Raw genomic sequence first — 21,993 nt, forward strand, 5'->3', positions numbered from 1 at the left:
CTAGGGGTGCTACCCTCTCTACGGCCTTTTCTATCCCTTCCCATGACCTATCTCCTACTAACATTGGGTTTTGATATCTTTTGAATGATGTGCAAGTCAGAGATCACAATAAATGGCTAGTAAATTAGTTCCTTTTGATTTTTCTCTCAAATATTGAGTATTGTGTTTGACAAGGGCAAAATTGCTTGGAACTCTTAGATAATCTCTTTGGTGAGTGTATAGAGTGGGTATAATCTGATTTATTATTTCAAGGAAATCTAAGGAACATTTGATACTGATATTATATTAACATTCATATCTGGAAACTTAAGGCTGAATAAAAGTTCTATTCCAGATAAACTTTTCTCTTTGAGAATGTTATAAGTTGAGTATTCTAGGCATTATACTAGACATTCATGTATAGTACTCTTGAGTTTTAAAGTAACTTTATAGAGTAATTGTTATTACTCCCATTTATAGATAGACTAAGACTAGGAGAGGTTAAAACCTTTGCCCAGGAATATGCTACTAGAGATAATTGGAGTTGAGATTCTCTGTGCAGTCCCTCTCCTGTTCCACTCTTATTAAGGCCGTTTACATCAATTTGCTTTATTGAAATTGAAATTTAGTGAAATTGAAAGAGAAAATGGATGTGAAAGATTTATCTGGTAAAAGGCACTGAATGGAGACATACTCAAATCAGTGAGTTCAGTTTCTCAGTAATAGTTTAAATAAAAATAAATAGTTTAAATAAAAAAATAAAAGAACTAATTCAATCACAGTTTAAACTTCCTGTGAATTTCAGTTTTACACAGCATACCTGGTTTAGCAATAATCGTAAATTATTCATGTTTCTTTGAGGTGCTTTATGAAATGTCATAGTTTGGTCATCTTTGGTTTTAACTATATGTTGCCAACACCCAAAGTGTATATAGTAATGATGAAATTACTAGAAAGATTTTGACAATGAATAAAATATAATCCCAAAGCTTTAATCTCAGAGGTCAGCTAGGTTGGTCCAACCAATTATTTGATCAGAAGGAGGTAGATCACCCTGAAAGATTAAGCACCTTGACTAAGTCTCAGTGACTAGCAGTAAGACCAGAACTAGAGCCCAGGTATCTGAATTGTAGTCCAGTATTTCCTATTAAAACAATCTAAAGCTTTTCAGAATAATTTTGTTTGTCTAAAGATAAGAGTATACCTAATTTTAAATATGTCACTTAAAAATTTCAGCTACTTATCATGATTATCTTAATGGTTTGAGTGTTTTAATTCAGTCATTGTGCTTTAATATAAAGGCCTAAGAAAAGCAATTGAAAAGTAACCAATGTCTTACCTTGAAGATCTTTATATAGCATATATAAAGGAATATACATAAACATAGAAAAATATATTTTCTCTTCTTGTATGTGTGTGTGTGTGTGTGTATATATGTATATATATATATATATATATATATATATATAGAGAGAGAGAGAGAGAGAGAGAGAGAATTATATATATATTTATACACACACATACATATACATATATGTCTGTATGTATATGTATAGACACACTAAAAGCATATATCAATTAGTTTTCATCATTTGTCTCAGCCTGGTTAAGTTTGATTGAGTATAGGAATAAGCCATAATACTATTCAATATAAGAGTTGAAAGTAACCTTAAGAAATCATTTGATCTAATAGCTTAAATTTAATGTATTTATACATACTTCTCATTGGAAAAACAAAAATAAAATAAAAACCTTTCCCCTTCCCATTTTATATTCAGACCTTAGGGTAATCCTCCATTGTAAAACTCCAAGGGGCAATGTCCATTGAGATAAGTTATCTATTTTACAGATAAGGATATGGACCTAAAGAGAAAGTGACTTGTCCCTGATAAATTATGTGTAGTACAATCAGTATTGGAGGTTCTCTGACACTTTTTTTTTCTAATAATGTCCCAGGCTGAAATAATTTATTAAATCCTTCATGCTTAACATCATAAATATTTTAGATATATGAAGCAGAGACCAAGCACATACATAGTTTTATTTCTGGATCTTCCCATCCTGATTTTCAGCCCTTTTATCATTTTCTAAATTTGCCTTTTTCCTGCAGCTCAGACTATCTTTCTAAATATCTCCTCAGTTTACCTTCCTCAAGTTTTCCTTTTCCTTTGGCTACCTTCCCAACTCAACCCCATTCTTTATCACCTCTTCCCTTCCTTCTTTCCACTCCACACATCCTTTCTCTGTCGTGATTCATTCATTGTTGGACATGATGTGTTTCTGTTTTTTCCTAATGTAATTCTTAGCAAGAGTTCTCCTATATATCCTCCAACTTTTTCCTCTGACTTCCCTCTTGATATCCTCTTTAAGAATCATCTTGCCACCTAGCACAATTTCTTTCTCTGCATGCTGTCTCTGGATGATTCATCTTTGCCCATCACACGGATGTGCATACCAACACCTACACATACAGGTGAATCTGCTCTGGTGATATATTTTAATTACAGATTTAGTCAAAAGTAATTAAGCCTTTCTGTAATGGGGATGGGAACCATGTTTTAAAAATGCATACTGTTTCAGACATCTTGTGTGTGGTGTATGCCACCCTGGTTGCAGAGTAAGAAGGAGTCCCTGGTGTAGTTAGATTAATTAATAGAAAGAGAATAAAGTTAATGGAGCCAGAAAAGTACAAAAAATGGTGCTTTCTTCCTTATATCTCATGCAGATGGAATGGCCATCCTGGGATGCAGCAGGGGATGGCAATTGCATTTTAATTACAGGGCTGATGGTTTCGGCACTGCACCAGATGGAAGGGCCTTTTTAGAGAGAGGCCCACTCACTGCCTCTATCGATTTTCCCTCTGATGCTGGTTAACAAAACCCAATAGGAGACAAAAGTGATGATGTTGCATTCTGATCCGATGGATTTTATACCCTATTACATTGCTTGACTTGTGAGTTCAGTCAGCTCTTGATGCTTGTGAAAAAGGTGCTCTTTCAGGCACTTCAAAAAATGAAGAATAAAGGAGGAAAGGCAAGATTCTTCTTCCTTTTCCTCTTCTTCTGCTCTATCCTTGTGGATACTTTCTAGCCTTCCTACAAAGCATTTTCCATCGCTATTATGACAGCTCTCTAACACAGTTATTATTATGCCCATTTTAGTGAAAGAGAAGTTGGGACATTTAAACTTTTGTAGATTTAGTAGAGTTAGAAAAGTATTGACATTAGGGTAAAATACTCATTTGGTGAGCCTAAAAATAGGAAAATGTAGTTTTTAAATATAGGGTCTGGATACCTATTTTTCCTCATTAGACTCAAGTGGTAAAGTAGAGGGCTGTGTGGGTAGTTGGAAGAGTACAGTCTTTGAGACTAGCCCTGGTGCCATTTTACTTTGGCTTATTGTGTCTTACAAATCTGGGGGCAAATTCACTCTCCAAACTTAATTTCCTTTTATGTAAAATGCAAAGCTTTTCTGAATAAAACAGAGATCACTCTAGTCTTGACTCCTCTGCTGCCATGGCCCCAGATTTTTCTATACCTAGGCTACAAGCCTCCCTTTTATACCGCCCGTGGATAAGAAAACCAAATTCTATAAAATAATATTCATAGAGATAGACTGGAAATGATGCGCCCTGAATTGAAGTTAATAAAGACCATACCCTTAAAGAATTTTTAGAATGTTATCACATAGGAAAAGAGCCAGAACATTGGGTAGGCACTATTCACTCAGAAGTTGAAGTGATTTAGGCATATGAACCTAAAATTGCTGTGAAAATTCCATTCTCAGACACAAAACCCTACTCCACCATGTGCTTTGCCAATACAGTTCTGAAGCAAATAAATGAGTCACAGGGTATCATCTCAAGTTTCTTTTGCTTTCATCTAAACCATTGATTTAGCATAGTTTGTTCCTCAAGATCTCTTCTTTCAACTTTTTCTCCTTTAAAAAAAGGACAATTTATTATCTGTGCACTATGATTTGGTAGTTTGGGAGGGATAAACATCAGACCTTCACAGCTGTCAGGGCTTTGATTTATAGGAAAATTATTTATTCTAATTATACAGAATGATTCATAGCTTATGCAAATGTGTGATTTATTACAAGACCACTCATTTATGGATGGGCACCATTCTCTTTAGTTTTTAGTTAAAGGCTTCCTAGGAATGGACGATTTATCTAGACCAGGGCACTAAATTTCTTTCGTACTTCTCCTGACAGGCTAGAATAATAATGGATGCATTCATTCATTTAACAAAAAGTCATGGAGCAATCTCTCTGTGTACAAGGCACTGGGGATATAGAAATGATGTTCACATTATTTGATATAGAAGATATGAAGGGGAGTTCTACAGAGCTTTAACATTCTTTATCTCATATGAGCCTCAGAGCAGCCTTGTAAGATAAGCAAAGTAGCTCTTATTCTGACAGTCTTACAAATGAAGTCAGGCACTAAGAAGGAAAGTGACCTACCCAAGGTTACTTAGTATAAAAATTAGAGAATCCTGTGAGAATGATCCATAAGTCTTGACAGCAAGAACAAGCCTTGTATCTGTGTTTGTAGGGGTGGGATAGGGACAGCAATCAGGGTTGGGGTTTTTATATCCCTATGTGAAAGGATGGAAAAGGGATTATTTTCTTAGAATGGTTTTACAGTTTAACTACTTAACTTTGAACCTAGTATTTTAACTATTAGTTTTGTTTAAGGAAAAGAGGGCTGATATTAAAATGATAATGTTCTTTTGGGGAAGAAACATGTTGATCTGTTACTCATTATTCTTTCATAACTTCATTTGTATTTTCATTCATTCAAGAAGCCTGGGGTTGGGGCTCAGTGGTGTGGTGCACTTACCTGGCATGTGTGAGGCACCGGGTTAAATTCCCAGCACCACATATAAATGAATAAGATAAAGGTCTATCAAAAACTAAAAAATATATATTAAAAAAGAAGCCTTATTGGAAACCTTTTTAGTATCTAGTTTTGAGATAGGAACTAGGAGAGCTGTGGAGGGTGGTAATTGTTGGGAGGAATATGATATAAACATCAGTTAGTTATGGTGTCTCTCATGAAACCCATGCCTCTCTTCAATAGTCTTATTTATTGACATGTTTCACGTTCTGTGTTCAAATTGCTGAGAATTGTCATTTTAGGCAAGTGATTTTTTCTTTCTTCTCCTGTATTGGTTTATCCTCCCCAAGTCCTCCCCATTTTCCTCATCTGCACACAGGTGTATGTGTGTTATCTTCCTGTACATTGAATTCTTCAAAAACTTCAAGTGCCCCAGGACAGTGTGCTTGAAACTTGGATCTCTTCTTCAATTCTAAAATATCAAAAAAGTCTTCCTTTGTTATTTGTGATCCTTGCTAAAGGTCCCTACCTTCATCCTGTGATTTCTTCAGAACTAAAGAAGAAGCATATAAGTTAATTGGAACACAATATAACCATAGCAAGTCACTTAGTATCCCTGGGACTTGGTTTCTTTCTCTGGAAAATAGTAATTATCTCTACTTGGTTTGTAACAATAATCAAGTGAGTATACATTGTCACCTCCTATTTCAAAACTCAGCCCAGGTTTCTACTTGTTGAGGAAGTTTATTCTGATTCCTATCTTCCAGGCTATCTTACTAACCATAGTTTTTCTGAGACTCACAATTTCCCTGTTATATACTTTCAGCATTATATTCTCTGATTTTCTTTGTCTTTCTCCTCTAATATTCAATGTTTTGTTTGTTTGTTTGTTTATCAGTCATCTTTGTATTCACTTGCATTCATCCAACGTATGTTTATTGTGGACTTATTATGTGCCAGGCAATGTGCCAGAGACTGGAAACTCATCAATGAATTAGATTAATACAGCCTCTGTCCTTGTGAAGTTATGGTATCTACATTAGGTTTAGCACAGAATAGGATAAATGAATGAATGCATAAATGAATGAAATGACTTGGTTACATGGATTGCTGTATAGAGGTTGTTATTTATATTCCAGTACACTCAATTGAAATGAGGTTCTGATTCAGTCTCCTGTGTCAGTTGCCTCTAAATTGATATGTAACTCTCTCTTTGCTTGAGATTTGCCTGTTCTCTCAGAATTAGGCTAGACAAAATCCTTTTCTAGCTTAATTTTCTAGCTTAATTTCTCTCTATTTTCTTTTCGACTAATATCTTTATTTTCTGATAACTTTTGACCTGTGTGTGAGAGAAAGCTTCAGAAAAGAGCAGATGAGAAGAATAAACACCTTTTTATCTTAAAGGAGAGCCAGTTTTCTCTGAAGATCAGTGAGTAATACAAGGAAGCTTCATGAGAAATAGGCTTCTAGGTCCCCAAATATTGGTTGAAAGAAAGTGAATGGTACTTTACATTTTTTAATTCATAGTAAAAAAATAGGTTGTTCATATAATTTATCTTCCAAACCTGAAATTTTTGAGTGAAAGAATACAATTGATACTATGCCAGAATAATATAAATAAAGCTGGACTTCCCCTAGCAAACCTGGATACATATGTATTCTATGGTAATGGAAAGCTAGCATAGCATCAAGCATGGGCTGGAGTCAAGTCAACTTGGGTCAAATCCTGATTCTGCAACTTACTATTAGTACTAACACTCTACATTTGTTTTTATAAAGTGAAGCTGCTAAACCTATGTCCTGTTTATATTGAATGTAAGGGGCCTAACATAATAGAAACTCAAAGAATATTAGTTTCTTTTCTTTTTAATTCTCTCAGTAGCAGTTATATCATTAGTTCAATGTGTGACTTGCTCAACTCTCCATTTTCTTATCAGCCAAAAGACAAGATTGAAATTTCTAATCTAGTTCTATCCATTTTTCCTGGATTTCTCTGAATAGACTCAGTTCAAATAACCTTATTGCCATAAGCATCCTTGGGAATCTTAATACTTGTAGAATATGTCCCAGATATTCTTGACATGAAAAACAGCCCCCAAATTCTCCAGTGTAATTATAATTGTCACATTATGAGTTCTTTCCCAGCTCTTGGTCATACTTAGTACTCTTCTGAGAACCAAAATAGCCAAAGCTGATAACTCCCAAATTTATAACCTTGTAATATCAAAAAATTAGAATATTCCAAAGTGACATGAGATAGTTTTTTAATGCTTATAATCCAAGCTTTAAGTTATTCACTGCATGAAGAACTGTAGGAAATGATCCATTCTCTTCTGAAGATTCTCTTCTCAATGTTAATGCACGTTCTTTAAGTTTATCCCTTTAAGGATATATGAACAATTTAGTCATTGTTGGTTCTTCTTGCTTGAATCTGGTCAAGAGGTTTCCATTTCATTTGTAATGCAGTCAACCTGGTTTCCCATTCTCTGATTCTACCACTTTAAAATATGTTGAAATGGGTTATTCCCTAGACTCTCTACTCTATAGTTCTATTCTTCTGTTTAGTTCAAACCATGATTTAAGAATACAAATAACAAAATGTAGGTGAGGATGTAGGGAAAAAGGTATACTCATACATTGCTGGTTAGGCTGCAAATTGGTGCAACTACTTTGGAAAGCAATATGAAGATTACTTAGAAAACTTGGAGTGGAACTACCTTTTGACCCAGTTATCCTACTCCTTAGAATATGCCCAAATTACTTAAAATCAGCATAGCAGACACATCAATGTTTATAACACCTCAATTAACAATAGCTAAGCGATAGACTCAAGTGGCCTTCAACAGATGAATGGATAAAGAAAATGTATATATACACAATGGAATATTACTCAGCATAAAGAAGAAAGACTTTTTGACATATACCAGTAAATGGATGGATCTGGAAACTATTCTGCTAAGTGAAATAAGCCAATCTCAAAAACCAAAGGTCAGATGTTCTTTCTGATATGTGGATGCTAACACAAACAAGGGGAGGATGGGTGTTGGGAATATACAAATAGATTAGACATACAGGAATGAAGGGAGGGGAGTGAAGAACAGGGATACAAAAGACAGTGGAATGAATAGGAATTAACTTTCCTATGTACATAAATACACCACAGTGACTCTCCATATCATGTATAAGCAAAAGACTGGGATCCTAATTAGAATAAGATGTACTCCATGCTTGTATAAGTATGTCAAAATATACTCTACTGCCATGTATAACTAAAAAGAACAAATTAAAAGTGGAGCTAGGTAATTAAAGTGATTTTAAGTGAATATCTTTAAATTATTTATTTCATTATATATTTTCCAATACCAAAATAGGAATTAAGATAAAACCTGCAGAAGAAAATAAACCATATTACATGCTATCTAATGGGTAGTTAAGATGAAAAGATCAGAAAGATAGTCTCTGCTGTTGTCATTCAATATCAGAGCAGGAAATATTCCTTAGTCTTCATGTAGTTCAAGTGCCTCATTATATAGACAAGGAAACTAAGACTCAGAAATGGAAAGTCTCTGGTACAAAGTCACATGGCTACTATGATTGATGTGTTGAAAAGTAGGGATGTTTAAGCCATGGGTCCTACTTTTGGAAAGTTTAATTGAGACAGGCCATACATTTAAATGAATAGTCATGTGGAGTTTTATGAAAGTGCTTCCGGGAACTGTTTTAACCTCTATAGGTTGTTGTTTCTCCCAAATTAAAACAAACAAACAAAACTAAACAATAGCAACAGCAACAATAACAAAAATGAAACAGCTACAATAATGTAGACTTTAAGGTGCTCATTTTTGATAAAAAAATAAATGAATTTTTACCCAAATTAAACATGTTATTTGGAAAACTTGGAAGGTGAGATGATCCATAATTAAAATTGGACTATACTCTGTATTTAGAGCAGGTTCAAAAATGACAAACCTATTGTGATCTTGAAAGGAGATAACTTGTTTAAGGACAAAAACCAGGGGGAAATAAAAGTTAAACATAAATTCTAGAAGCCATTTATAGTGCAGTAACTAACTCTAGTGCCTTAATATTTCAAACAGTAAGTCTGGAATAGTTGTAATAAATCGGAAGGAGAATATGGTTTTTAAACAGATCTCTCAAAGAGCCTCTTAAACCACTCTAAATGAGTGAGTAGAAGGCCTAGAAGCTGCTCAAGGCATACAATGCCTAGTGTATAAAATCCTCACCAAATTCATGTTTAAAGGAAGAAGAGAAAACCTAGTGATGTTCTGGTTCTGTTGAAATTCTGTTTTCAGACCTAATGCTTAGAAGTTCCTTTCTAAGATGGAGAGACCCTTAGCCATTTCACTGTGTACAAACTGCTACCTGGTAGTCAGTGAGCTGATTTCCAAATTAAAGACTTGGCAGATGAAGATTTGAACAGAAAGGATGGACAGAAAGGATGGACTGCTTACTTAAAAGAAAAACTTGGCTTCAATATTTACATCTTTAATTGGGTGCTGTATGTTGAATGATTTGAGTGTTAACCTGTAGGTTGGCAATTGAAGATATATAGTAGTGAGCAGACTTCCTTCATGACTAGGACTGTGTTATACTGACCCCTGTAATACTCACCAACCTCACTCCAATATCCGGAAAGTTTTGCATATCCTGCCATTGAAGTACTTAATGAATTGAATTGACTTGAAATGGCACTGTAGGCAGTTAGTTATGTGGTATAATTTGAAGGACTCAAATCATTTCCCCTCTGTCCCCATGTCATTCTACATTGTCTCTTGGTATTAGACTTCTACCATGAAATAAGAGAACCTCAAGATTGGAAAGGATACTGGAAATCATGGCATATATCCACAAAACCTTCCTACCAAATGGATAGTCTTCTTTGTATTACCCAGCCTGATTATCTCCAATATAGGAAAATCCTGACTATGAGGCAGCCTATCCACATTGGGCTGCTTTTGGTAAGAAGTAGCTTCCCAACATTTACTGATGTCACCCTCTTGCGCCTCTTGATAGACAATGTACTTGGAGAACCATGAATAGTAACTGTGAAGTGCATCTCCAGAATGGGTTGTTCTCTGCCAAGCTCTGAGGGCTCTTCGTTTTCCTTAGATTATGGAATATCATTATGTGGTTGTGTGGTTTCCTTTCCTTCTGTCGTTAGGTTCTCTAGTCTTTAAAAATTCTGAATTTTTTCTTGAAAAATGCTGAATTTCTCATCTTCAGCAGATTGAAGAAACTTGTGCTTTAGAATTTAGTTTGTTTTCAAATGATTCTTTCATGCTGGCTGCTTTGAATGGAAACAATGGAATAAAACAGTCTCAAATAATCTTTATGATCACTAATACATTTCAGAAGGCCCATGGACTGTTTCATGTTCTAATTTTAAAAAGTACTGACAGGGACCAGTGGAAGAGACAGAAACCTTGGGTTCTAGCTTAGCCTTTCCTTCCATTTATTATATAACATTGAGAAAAGCTGTCTCCATGTAGCCCTCATCCATTCTTTTTTTCTGTAAAATACATAGGATTGAATTTAGTATTCACTGCTCTCTCTCTCTCTCTCTCTCTCTCTCTCTCTCTCTCTCTCTCTCTCTCTACAAGGTTTGAGGAACTTTTGAAGCCTTCCATCCAGCCCCATTAATTAAATGTCCTTTATCTGATTGGGCACATTTGAAGAGGTTGTAACTTTTTTCATTGTCTCATTTATGGTCAAACTCTGACATAAAAGAAAATGAGAAATTTTTACTGCCAACATATCATTAATTTTATTGCTATAAAAGTATGAGAAATATTCTATTTTATTTATTTTATTGTTTTCCTTGCTGTTAGCTAAAGTTGATTGAAGGAAATGAGGTAGGGTTGGATGGAAAAGATAAGGCTCTTATTTAGGAAGTTCTGGAATGACAGGTTGGCCAATTGCTATATTGTATCATAACTTGGTAGATTAACAGCTGTCTGAATTCTGGAGTATATCTTCTGCTTGTGAAAGAGTCATCAGAGGATATACTTACAACATTTGCCAATTTCTAACTGGAATTTAACAGGTGTACTTTCCATTTGTTAAAAGATTAGTAGATATATAACACTGTATTAAATCACATTTAAAAGAATGTGTCAATGAATTGTGACACTGGGTAAATAGTAGCTCTTTATATAAAGTTCTCTTTAGTGGCCTTTTCTGCCTCATTCCATCTGTGTGGATTTGGACATTTGTCTTCCATTCATGCATTTATTAAGAACCATTGCATCCCTGGTTCAATGCTAAATGCTTCTGATAAAAACACATAAATGGGACAGATTAGTCATCTTAAACTAGATTTTTCTGGAATATATCCCTCACATGAGCATGTACTGTGTTCATGTTAGTAGCAGTGAGGGGTTTTAGAAATGAATGCCATTGAGTGCCTTGGGAAGGCTCACTTTGGTGTCTCTAGTATAGAGAAGGCACTCAGCAAATACTTGGGAAGGAAGAAGGCATGGATTATTATGTCTTTAGGGAATACTTATCCTCTTTATTCTGTGATCTAACCTTTAATAAACAATCAAGGAGCTCACTAGGAGATGAGGAAAAGTTTTATGTAGACATGCTAAAATAGTCATGAACAAGAAAAGTGACCAATGAATTTTGCATCAAGAACATTAGGGAAGAACACTCTAGCTAAATGAAGTGAGAAATGTGTAATAATATAGAATCTAGAAGACAAGAAATGTAGAAATCAGAAACATGTAGAAGAAATATAGAAATGAGTATGAGCATATACTGTGTTCTCAGAGACTACTCAAGTAATCAATCATGGGGGGAGTGAGGAAGGGATGACAGGTGGAAGAATAGTAAGAAGTCTCCCCAACACAATATACAGGGTTCCAAATTCCATAATAAGGAGTTTGACTTTGGCCCACTAAATGATGGGAACATTTTAAGCACATAAGTGCCACATCCTTAGATATGTTTTATAATGCACCATTGCCATTGGTGTGAAGGATGGATTGAAGTAGGGAAAGACTAGAAGCATGGACATAAGTAGAAGAGAGGAGTATCAGTTGGGGTGAATCAAATGGACTTGACCTTGAAACAGTAGCACAATTAAGCAGGAGATGTGGGCTGAAGAGAAATCTGAATATGCTGTTATACTGAATTGAAGGAAACAATGGAGGTCTACAGTTGAAAATTTGAGGGAGAGAAGGCATAATTGGAGGGAGTCCCTGGTGCAGGCTGGAAGGATTATAATTTATATCATAGAGTGAAAGGCTTGTTTAGGGCAAAAGAAGAAAATAAAGAGAAGGATATGACTTTACGTTTGTCTCTTAGTGTGTATTGAGGGGCTTTAATATTTTTTGAGCTTATTTATTCAACCATTCTTTCTTCTCTACCAGCTATAGTCCTGAGTTGTTTTAAAAAACATCAGTGTTTAGGCTCCCCAGTGGGTGAGGTAATTTTTTTACTCACATAACAACAGTCTTTGAACACCGAATCTGTGGTAATCCCCACACTGGGCACTGAAGGTGTGACAGTGCCTAATAATCTTCCAGCATATAAAGGAAGATAGTCGTGTAAATTAGTTAATGTACTAAAGGTGGGAATGAATATTCCTACCTGGGTTGGCATAAGAGGTAGATAAAAAATGTTCCATAAATTGTAGATATGCTTGAGATAAATTTTGAAAATATAAACTTCCCTGATTTTCTTAAGACAGTGCAATAGACAGAATTCTAATATGCCTGCCCCAGAGATTTTCCTCACTCTCACTGTATAATTCCCTTTCCTTACATATGGATATAATCTGTGAATTTGAAAAGAAACCACTCTGATTATTTTAGGCTATGTGGCAGAATAGAATTTAAATGTCATTAGGGTCTCAAATCAATTGTACTTAAAAATGGATTATCTAGGTGAGTCTTACCTAATCAATGGAGCCTTTTGAATTTGGATCTAGAAGTCAGAGATGGAGAAAGTCAGAGGGTCAGTGTACCACAAGAAGAATTTTATATGCCATTATTGGCTTGAAGATGAAGGAGGCCATGTTTCAAGAAATGTTGGTGGCCTCTAGGAGAGTGGACCCCAGCAAAGAAATGAGTATCTCAATTCTATAATCAAAAGGAACTGATTCTATCAGTGAGAATGAGCTTGGAAGCAGTTTTTTTCCCCATCCTTCTGCCCAGCTGATATCTTGATACTCCAAGTAGAGAATCCAGCCTGCCATGCCAAACTTCTGATCTAGAGAACTGTCAGCTAATAAATGAGTGTCTTTTTAAACTTTAAACTTTTGTTGTAATTTGTTACACAACAATGGAAAACGAATACAGATGGCTTTGCAGCAGAATCTGCCCTGTGGAGACTTAGAGATTTGTTAGTTTGTACTTGTTTTTTTTTTTTTTTTTTTGGCACCAGGGATTGAAACCAGGGGCACTTAACACCCCTAGCCCTTTATTTGTTATTTTTGTGAAAGGGTCTTGCCAAGGTGCTTAGGTCCTTACTAAATTGCTGAATCTGGCTCTGAATTCATGATCCTCCTGCTTCAGTCTCCGGAGCCACTGGGATAAGAGGTGTGTACCACCATGCCTAGCTAGAATTTTGATTTTTATAGGACAAATTTGGAATCAGGCCGATTTACTGACAGTTTTTCTTTCTTTGAAGATTATTTCTAAATTACATGAATTCCTCATCTTTCATCTCCAAAGGATTGAGCTAAAATTTTCCACTTTATTGTAGAAGACAAATTAGACGATTCCTTCAAAAATTTCTCTTGAAATAGTAATTATACAATGATTTGAAGATGTTCACTTTACATTTTATTGCTGTTAACAGTCTCCTAAAACTATTTGTTGAATAATAAACAAATGATCCCACTAAATATTTCTGAAAAATCTAAAAGGATTGTGATTGATTTTTTTCAACTATAAAGAGAATTGCAATCTCTTGGGAAAGTTTTATAGTCAATGTTGAACTTTTGTGGTGTCAATTCCATCTGTATTATTTTCTGTATTAGTTGGTCTCTTACTACTGTAGCCAGTCTTTAAATGTTGGTATTCCTAGGGGTTCTGCTCTGGGACCTCTGCTTTTCTCACTTTTCTCTCATTCTCTGAGTTTGTTCATATTGTTCTATGAATTAAAGATTTTAAAGATACAAAGGGATGACTTTCAAACTTCTAATTTCATATCAAATCCTGGGTAAGACCAGGATTTAAATAGAGATCTTAGACTTTTTCAGAGTTGGTACTTTTCCCTTGTTTGTCCCTTTCAGAGAATCCTGAATTGAGATTTTTCTAGTCAAGAACAATAAGCATATTATAATATTAACTGTTTTAAATTTGAAATCAAAGGTATTACCAGAAGGTAATTTCTCCAGGAAAGGTTTCATGTATTTTGACAGATCTACCAGGCAAACAGGCAATGTGGCCAATCTACTTGGAGAGGATTCCATAGTATTTTCTATAATTTGTATTCTGAAATGATTATGAAGTATGCCCTCGATTTCTGAAGTAAAATTCCAGATTTGGGCTCTTGAGGAAGGAGTGTAAAAGCCCGTGATGAGCCTGGAGTATGAATAATGAGCTGAAAAATATCTATAAGAATTTGAAGGGTGTAAATATGGGGGGTGGGGTGGGGTAGGAAAGCTATCTGGGAATAAGTAGGTGAAGTCAAATAAATCCAGAAGTGCACATTGATTTTTGAAGGAAAAACCACCATACTACCTCCTGCATTGAGTCTTATGAGCCTGTGGTAGGCAACTCCTCCAAAGTTAGTGGCTACCACCCAGAAAAGTTCTCAAGGGATCCTGTGCTGATTTCAGTCTCCTGACCCTCTGAAAACACCGCTACTTCCCATAATGCTGCATCCAATATCTTCCACAAATTATACATAATTTCTGCCTGCTCTGCCCTATTCACAGTGTCTGAGGGAGTATGTGCATGGCTTCTGAGATAGAAACATATGCAGTTTTCAACTAGCAAATATAGCCTTTAGTGCGCCACATTTTAAGAACTGTATATTAATCAAATATTTTCCTTCATCTAAAATGACCAAATTCTAACTCAGATATCATTGGGGCCACTTGTTCATATAATAAACACTTCCTCAGTTATAAATATCTTCATTTAAAATATCCTCATGTAACACAGTATTTCAGACTGGGCCTCAGACCAGATTTGAGTTCTGCCTCAGGCAATTAATAGACACATGACTTTAGGAATTAGTTTCTCATCCTGAGTATTATTTTTCTTATCTATAGAATTGGAAGAATATATATAATTAGATTTATAGTAAGTATTCATTAAAATTATATAATTCTTCATGGCATTTATCAATCTTATGTATCCTCATATTAAATTTACTTCAGTATTAAATAATATTCATATCCTTTAAGTATTAATCATATATTTAATATATCTGATTTTAATTCTCCACCTGTCTTGTTTTGCATCTCACATGTCCCAACCAAATCTTTAATAGCATGCATCTTAATTTTCCTACCTCAGACTCAAATATGCCCTATTTAAAATCCCCATTTCAGTTTAAATAATCTTCACCATAAATTCCATGTATAGAGGATATATGCTATTTTAGTTTGCCAGTATCCTTTTCTCTCTTCTGGTAATGATATATTGTTACTTTTTGATAATGTTTCCTCCCTCCTGACTTTTGATTCTAATGAGGTTTCAGATGTAGTACAGTAAGCCTCTATTCACAAATTGCCATTTGACCCTGACTTGACACTTCATGGTCTTTAATACTCTTGGCCAAAATGATAAATTCAGTAAAGGACAAATGACCTATGATGGAGGGACCAGTAAGGGTCATCTGCTAAGACATTTTATTCTGAAGCTGTGAGGGAGAAGTCTGTCTTTGAAGTATAAGTACCAAAGGATGCTGTTGCATTTCTATCATGAAGGAGTCTTAAATAATGAGGCCAACATAAAAGTATGATATGAAATGAAAGGGAGGGAGTTTTGAGGGCATTGTTTGAGTCCTTGATTCAATTTTCCAATTTGTTATCCCTAACTATGAGTCAATAAATGTTCTTAAATAAAAAGCTAGTATTTGGATTTCTGTAATCTGCAACTGAGAGATTTCTTATGAAGTAGTCATGTATTATTTTAAAGCTATTTTCCAACTTTACATCTCTTGCCTAAGGTTTAATTCTGGAGCTTGCCTTCATGATAGTCTCATGTTTTAGTTAAGTTACTTAAAGGAATCCTAAGCCTGTGTCACCTGGAATCAGAGTTGGAACAAAAATATTGATTCAGCCCCAAGTATAGTCATATTTAAGGAAGTTAGATGCAAGAATATCTAATATTGTAAACATTGTAGAGAATTCAAGTTAAAATGTCAGTCAGCCTGAATTCCAGGACCAACTCTACCCCTGGTTTATTATGGGATCTTAGACAGTCCTTTTCTCTCTGTTTCAAATTCTGTTTCTAGAAAATGGAGTGCTAGAATCCAGCATGATGGCATATGCCTGTTATCTAAGCTACTTTGAAGACTGAGGCAAGAGAGATAAGTTTGAGACTAACCTGGGCAACTTAGTGAAACCTTGTCTCAAAAACTAAAAAAACAAAACAAAAAAAGTTGGGAATGTCACTCAGTGGTAGGGTACACTTGGGTTCAATTCCCAGTCTCCCCCCACCCCAACACACAAACAAAAAAAAAAAAAAGGAAAGAAGGAAGGAAAAAAAATGAATGAAGTAGCAGAACTTGATTTTTATTTTCCACCTCTAATAGTCTGAATTTTTAAAATCCAGACAGATTCCTAAGCAGAAAGGTAGAGGGGTCAGCAATATTACCTGGATAACTGGGCATTGGCACAATCTGAGTTGACTTAAAACCTAGTAAATATAAAAATTTATTTGAAGTATGTTGTTTTGTAAGATTCTTTTACATATTAAAGTCTGTGTAAATTGTGTAAAGTCTGTAAGTTGTACAATTTAGCAAACTGAACACATCCCAATGCACAGGGGCAAAGCTTGCTCATAATAAAACTGATTTTTTAAAATGTCAATATATCATCAAATAAATAGGTATTTATAAATTAACTATTTAATTAATATTCAATAAATATACATATGTATTCAAGTTGAAATTTCATTTTGTTCCAACCAAACTTTGTTCCTGTTTCATAAACCCCCAAGAATCACTTTTTTTGTAAATACTTACTTGTTTTTGCAGATGGCATTTCCTGTGCTTGAAATAGTCTTCCCGCTTTCAACACCCAGCAACTCTTCCCTCTATTATTGTGTTTTTCAAATTATAGTGTAATTTTTGTGTACATATCTGATTTCCAAGTAAATCATGAGCTCTCTGAGGGTACAATCATGTTGATTATCTCTCAAGCTCAGTTTAGAATGTGGCAAAGGGTATTTGTTCAGTAAATATGAGTTAAAAGAGCAAATTTTAAGCTTAGGTAAGCTGGTTAAATTACTTATCCAGTATTCATTCTCCATAGTCTTAGTCAAATGCAGTTCCACTAGGAAAGGTCTTCTATCAGTTAATCTTTTTTTGTTTCTAGTTCATGCTCCTTACCCTGACATTCCAATCTTTACAATCTAATGTGTAACATTTATGTGGAACTATTTTTGCTAGTTTTCTCCTCCTGAAAAAAAGTTTGTGCTCCTTTAATAAAGCATTTATTAAATGTTTACTCTGTTTTGTATCTCATTTTAGGCATTAGGGATACAAATAAGATATATTCCCTACTGAAAGGAACCCATAGATTGGCCTCAATCATCCTGAAAATATCAGGAACATTTCTGTTTTCAAACCATTTTAGACCTTGTTTTCACTCTCTAGGATGGCCTGGCCTTTCATCTGTCTGGTTCAATGAACCCATCCCCATAGGTCTATCCCAAGGCCTAGGATAAACCTCTGGAAAATTTCACTCATCTAGGCTCCTACAACTAACTGCTTTGGCATTTCTTTGAGTAATTTCCCAAACCACTGTTTAACTCCTCATCTCTCTTACAGTCAAATCGTATTCACACTTAATTTTCAATAAACACTTCCTTGCCACAGTTTCACTCCCCAATTGAATTCTTCTGATATGATTGGAATGTCTCTTCCAAAACTCATATTGAAATTTAATTGCCATTATAGCAGTATTAAGAGTTGATTAATTTATGAGGATTCTGCCCTCATGAAAGAATTAAGGCCACTATGGCAGGATAGGGCTTGTTATCATGGGAGTGGGATCCTAATAAAAGAATGAGTACTGTCTGATTTACTAGTCTGTATGCTTGTTTGACCTGTTGGATTGCACTGCAAAAGTCCTCACTAGATGTGGCCCTTTGATCTTGCACTTCTCAGCCTCTAGAATCATGAGCCAAATAAGCTTCTACTCTTTGTAGTTTACCCAGTATATGGTAATTGGTTAGGACAGCTGAAAATGGACCAAGATTCTTGCACTTTAGAAGTCTTATTGAGGAAGTTTCCTAAGCTGACATGATGGAGAGTTGCGCCTACATGTCTTTTAGTAGGTACAGGGTCTCTGGTTTAATGCCTGGGTTTTTGATCCACTTTGAGTTGAGTTTTGTGCAGGGTGAGAGATGGAGGTTCAATATCATTCTACTACTTAACGGATTTCTAGTTTTCTCAGCTCCATTTGTTAAAGAGGCTATCTTTTCTCCAATGTAAATTTATGGTACTTTTGTTTAGTATGAGATAACTGTAAACATATGGGTTTGTCTCTGTGTCTTCTATTCTGTTCCATTGGCCTTCATGTCACTCACATGTTGCTGGTGGGTCTGCATATTGGTGCAACCACTATGAAAGTGGTATGAAGATTCCTCAGAAAACCTGGAATGGAACCACTATTTGATTCAGCTATCCCACTCCTTATTATATACCCAAAGGGCTTAAAATCAGCAAACTACAGGGACACAGCCACATTGATATTTATAACATCTCAATTCATAATAGCAAAGCTATGGAACAAACCTAGGTGCCATAGATGAATGAATAAAGACTCATCTAGGCTCCTACATGAATGAATAAAGAAAATGTGCTATATACACACAATGAAATATTACTCAGCCACAAAGAAGAATGGAATTCTGATAAGTGGATGGAACTGGAGATTATCATGCTAAGTGAAATAAGCCAATCCCAGCACCCACCCACCTCCTGCCAAACAAAAAGGCCAAATGTTCTCTCTGATATATGGATGTTAGCATACAATAAGAGGGGTGTGGGGAGGATAGAAGTTCACTGGATTAGACAAAAGGGAATGAAGTGAAGGGTGAGGGGATGGGAATAGGAAAGATAGTAGAATGAACTGGACATAATTTTCCTATGTTCATATATGAATATATTACAAGTGAAACCCCACATCATGTACAACCACAAGAATGGGATTCTACTTAGAATAAGTTATACACAATGTATTTATAATATGTCAAAATATACTGTACTATCAGGTATATCTAAAACAACAAATAATTAAGAAGAAAATGGACCAAGACACCTCCCAAAATGGATAAATGGATATGTTGTCTTCATTGATAATACATTACCTTCTTTGGATGCCATGCTTTCTCCTTTTTGCTATAAATTACCTCCCAGGCCTCAGGTTGTAAAAAAATCACCATATAAGTATCTGTATGATGTGAATACTGAGAGAGATTTCTATAGCTACTGGAGTCATGTCTGCTCTCTATTAACCTCTTTTCTGCCGGCTCCTATGGGTTGTGGCATGTGCCATTTTCAGAGATAGAGGGGGAAAAAGATATATCCACATGCATATGATTGAAATTGAATATTTATCTCATACCATATAAAAATTCACACAAAAAGGATAAAACACTTAAACATAAGATGTGACTGTATTAATCTGTAAAATAATACATTGAGGAAGAACTTTATGCCATTGGTATGGGCAATGATTTATGTTTTGCATATAACTTCAAAAGCACAGGCAATAAAAGTGAAAATAGACAAATAGGATTACCTCAAACACACACACACATAGACACACACACACATAGACACAGACACACACACACACACACAAAAACCTTTGCTCAGCAAAATAAACAATTTAGTAAAGAGACAAGCAGCAGAATGGGAGAATCTTCAAATAGTTTCTGAAGGGATTAAGACATAAAATATCCAAGGAACTCAAACAATTGAATAGCAAGAAAACAAATAGTGTGATTAAAAAATGGTAAAGGATCTGAATAGACATTTCTTAAGAGAAGACATGCAAGTGGCCAACAGGTATATGAAAAAAATGTTCAACAACATTAATCATCAGGGAACTACTGACACAAAACACAAAGAGATATCACCTCACCCCTTGTTAGAATGTATATTATCATAAAGATGAAAAATAATCATTGTTGCTTAGGATGTGCAAAAAAGGGACCCCTTGTGCACTATTAGTGGAAATGTCAATTGTGTCAGCCATTTTGTAAAATAGGATGGAAAGTCATCAAAATATTAAAAATAGATCTACTGTATGATCCAGCAATCCCACTACTGGGTATGTATACAAAGAAAATGAAGTCATTGCATTAAAAACATATCTATACTCCCATGTTCATGATAGCATTTGCCACATTAGCCAAAATATGGAATTATCCCAAGTATCCATCAATATGTGAATGGATAAAGAGAATGTGGTACATACACAAAATGGAATACAGTTCATTTAGTGAAAATGAATAGTGTAATTTGCAACAACATAGATCAACCTGGTAGGCATTATGTTGAGTGAAATAACATAATGCCTATAACATAATTCCAGTGTATGTGCAACCTAAAAACATCAAACTCATAGAAGCAGAGACAAGAATGGTGACTATAAGGGGCTGGATAGAAGGTGGGAATTGGTGAGTTGTTGGTTGAAGGATACAAATTTCAATAAAAAAAGAGTAATATATTCAAGAGATCCATAGTACACCATGATAACTGTAGTTAATAAGAATGCCTTACATATTGAAAATCACAGAGTAAATTTTAAGTGTACTCACCATAAAATATTGATATGTACATGAATTAATGCATATGTCGATTAACTTGATTTAGCCTTTCATAGTGTATACAAAATATTATGTATATGTATAATATATATTATTTTGTTAAATAAATAAATAAATAAATGACTTTTAAAAGTAGGTAAAAAGGGAAGTGAATGATGAGTCACCAATATTTACCCAATTGCCTTTCTTCTTAATTTATAGATCAACTATTTTTTTATTCTTTATAGGTCATCCAGAAGGAAGTAGGCACTTGCATTTAAATTGGAAGGAAAGTTGTGTCAAACAAAGATTCTGACTAAAATTAAATGCTTTCTAATTTTAGAATTAGGAAAGTTAAGGGGACAATCATATTAATTTGTCCTTTAATGTCTATTAGAAAGTTAGTATAATACAATAATAAATTATAATGATAATTTTTATAAATAGTGTTACATATAATATTATCTCATATATAATATAATGTATAGCAAACACCCCTTATACATGTTCTCATTATATCATATATTATATATGACAATATGTTTCTTTTTATTACTTTGTATTGAAATTGCTTGTCTTTTAGTACTATTAGTATGTGAGTGTCTCAAGGACTCTTTTCCGCCTAACTGAGGTACTTGTTTAGAGTGCTGTTTAATATATAAGAATCCTTCTGGTTCCTTCAGTAGGTCTTCAGGAATGAGTTCCGGGTTAGAAATCTGAATTCTGGAAAACTCTACTCGTCTGTGTCTTCTATTGTTCTATGGGTCTTTCTTCTTTGCTTGTATTCTTGGGTTAGCTTGGATTAAAAGCTAACGGCCCATAGAAAAGGCACAAGGTTTGTAAGTTCTCTGCCAAGGAAATAAAAGTTCCTGATGAGGTTCCCTCAGTGAAAGCACATGAAAGGGAATACAAAAAGAAAAAAGAAAAATGTAGGCAGACCTCACGGACAAGTGATGTTTTATTCGGCACTGGAGGGGCACATCATGGGGGTCTAGGTTTTATAGGCAGCTTTAGCAGCCAGGTCATGGGAGGAGTTAGTTACTTTTGGTAGCCCTTTTGGTGGACAGGGGTAGGGCCAGGTCTTGGGAGAAGTTAGTGACTTTGTGACTAAGTTAGTGACTTAGTGACTTGAGAACAGGAATGTAAATTTTCTTTTTGGTCCTATTGTCCATATCCTTCACTCTGCACACTGTTAGTTTT

General features: G+C 34.9%; 1 protein-coding gene across 1 annotated transcript in view; it reads left to right on the top strand.

Annotated features, from left to right (window-relative positions):
* Agbl4 (AGBL carboxypeptidase 4) overlaps nt 1-21,993 on the top strand; it is a 1,469,059-nt gene that overhangs the window by 498,723 nt on the left and 948,343 nt on the right. The gene's annotated exons all lie outside the window — the stretch shown is intronic.

Source organism: Marmota monax, unplaced genomic scaffold (genome assembly GCF_021218885.2).
Source record: "Marmota monax isolate L192 unplaced genomic scaffold, Marmota_monax_Labrador192_F-V1.1 WCK01_AAM20220418_F8-fsc00008, whole genome shotgun sequence".
In the NCBI taxonomy this organism is placed as follows: domain Eukaryota; kingdom Metazoa; phylum Chordata; class Mammalia; order Rodentia; family Sciuridae; genus Marmota; species Marmota monax.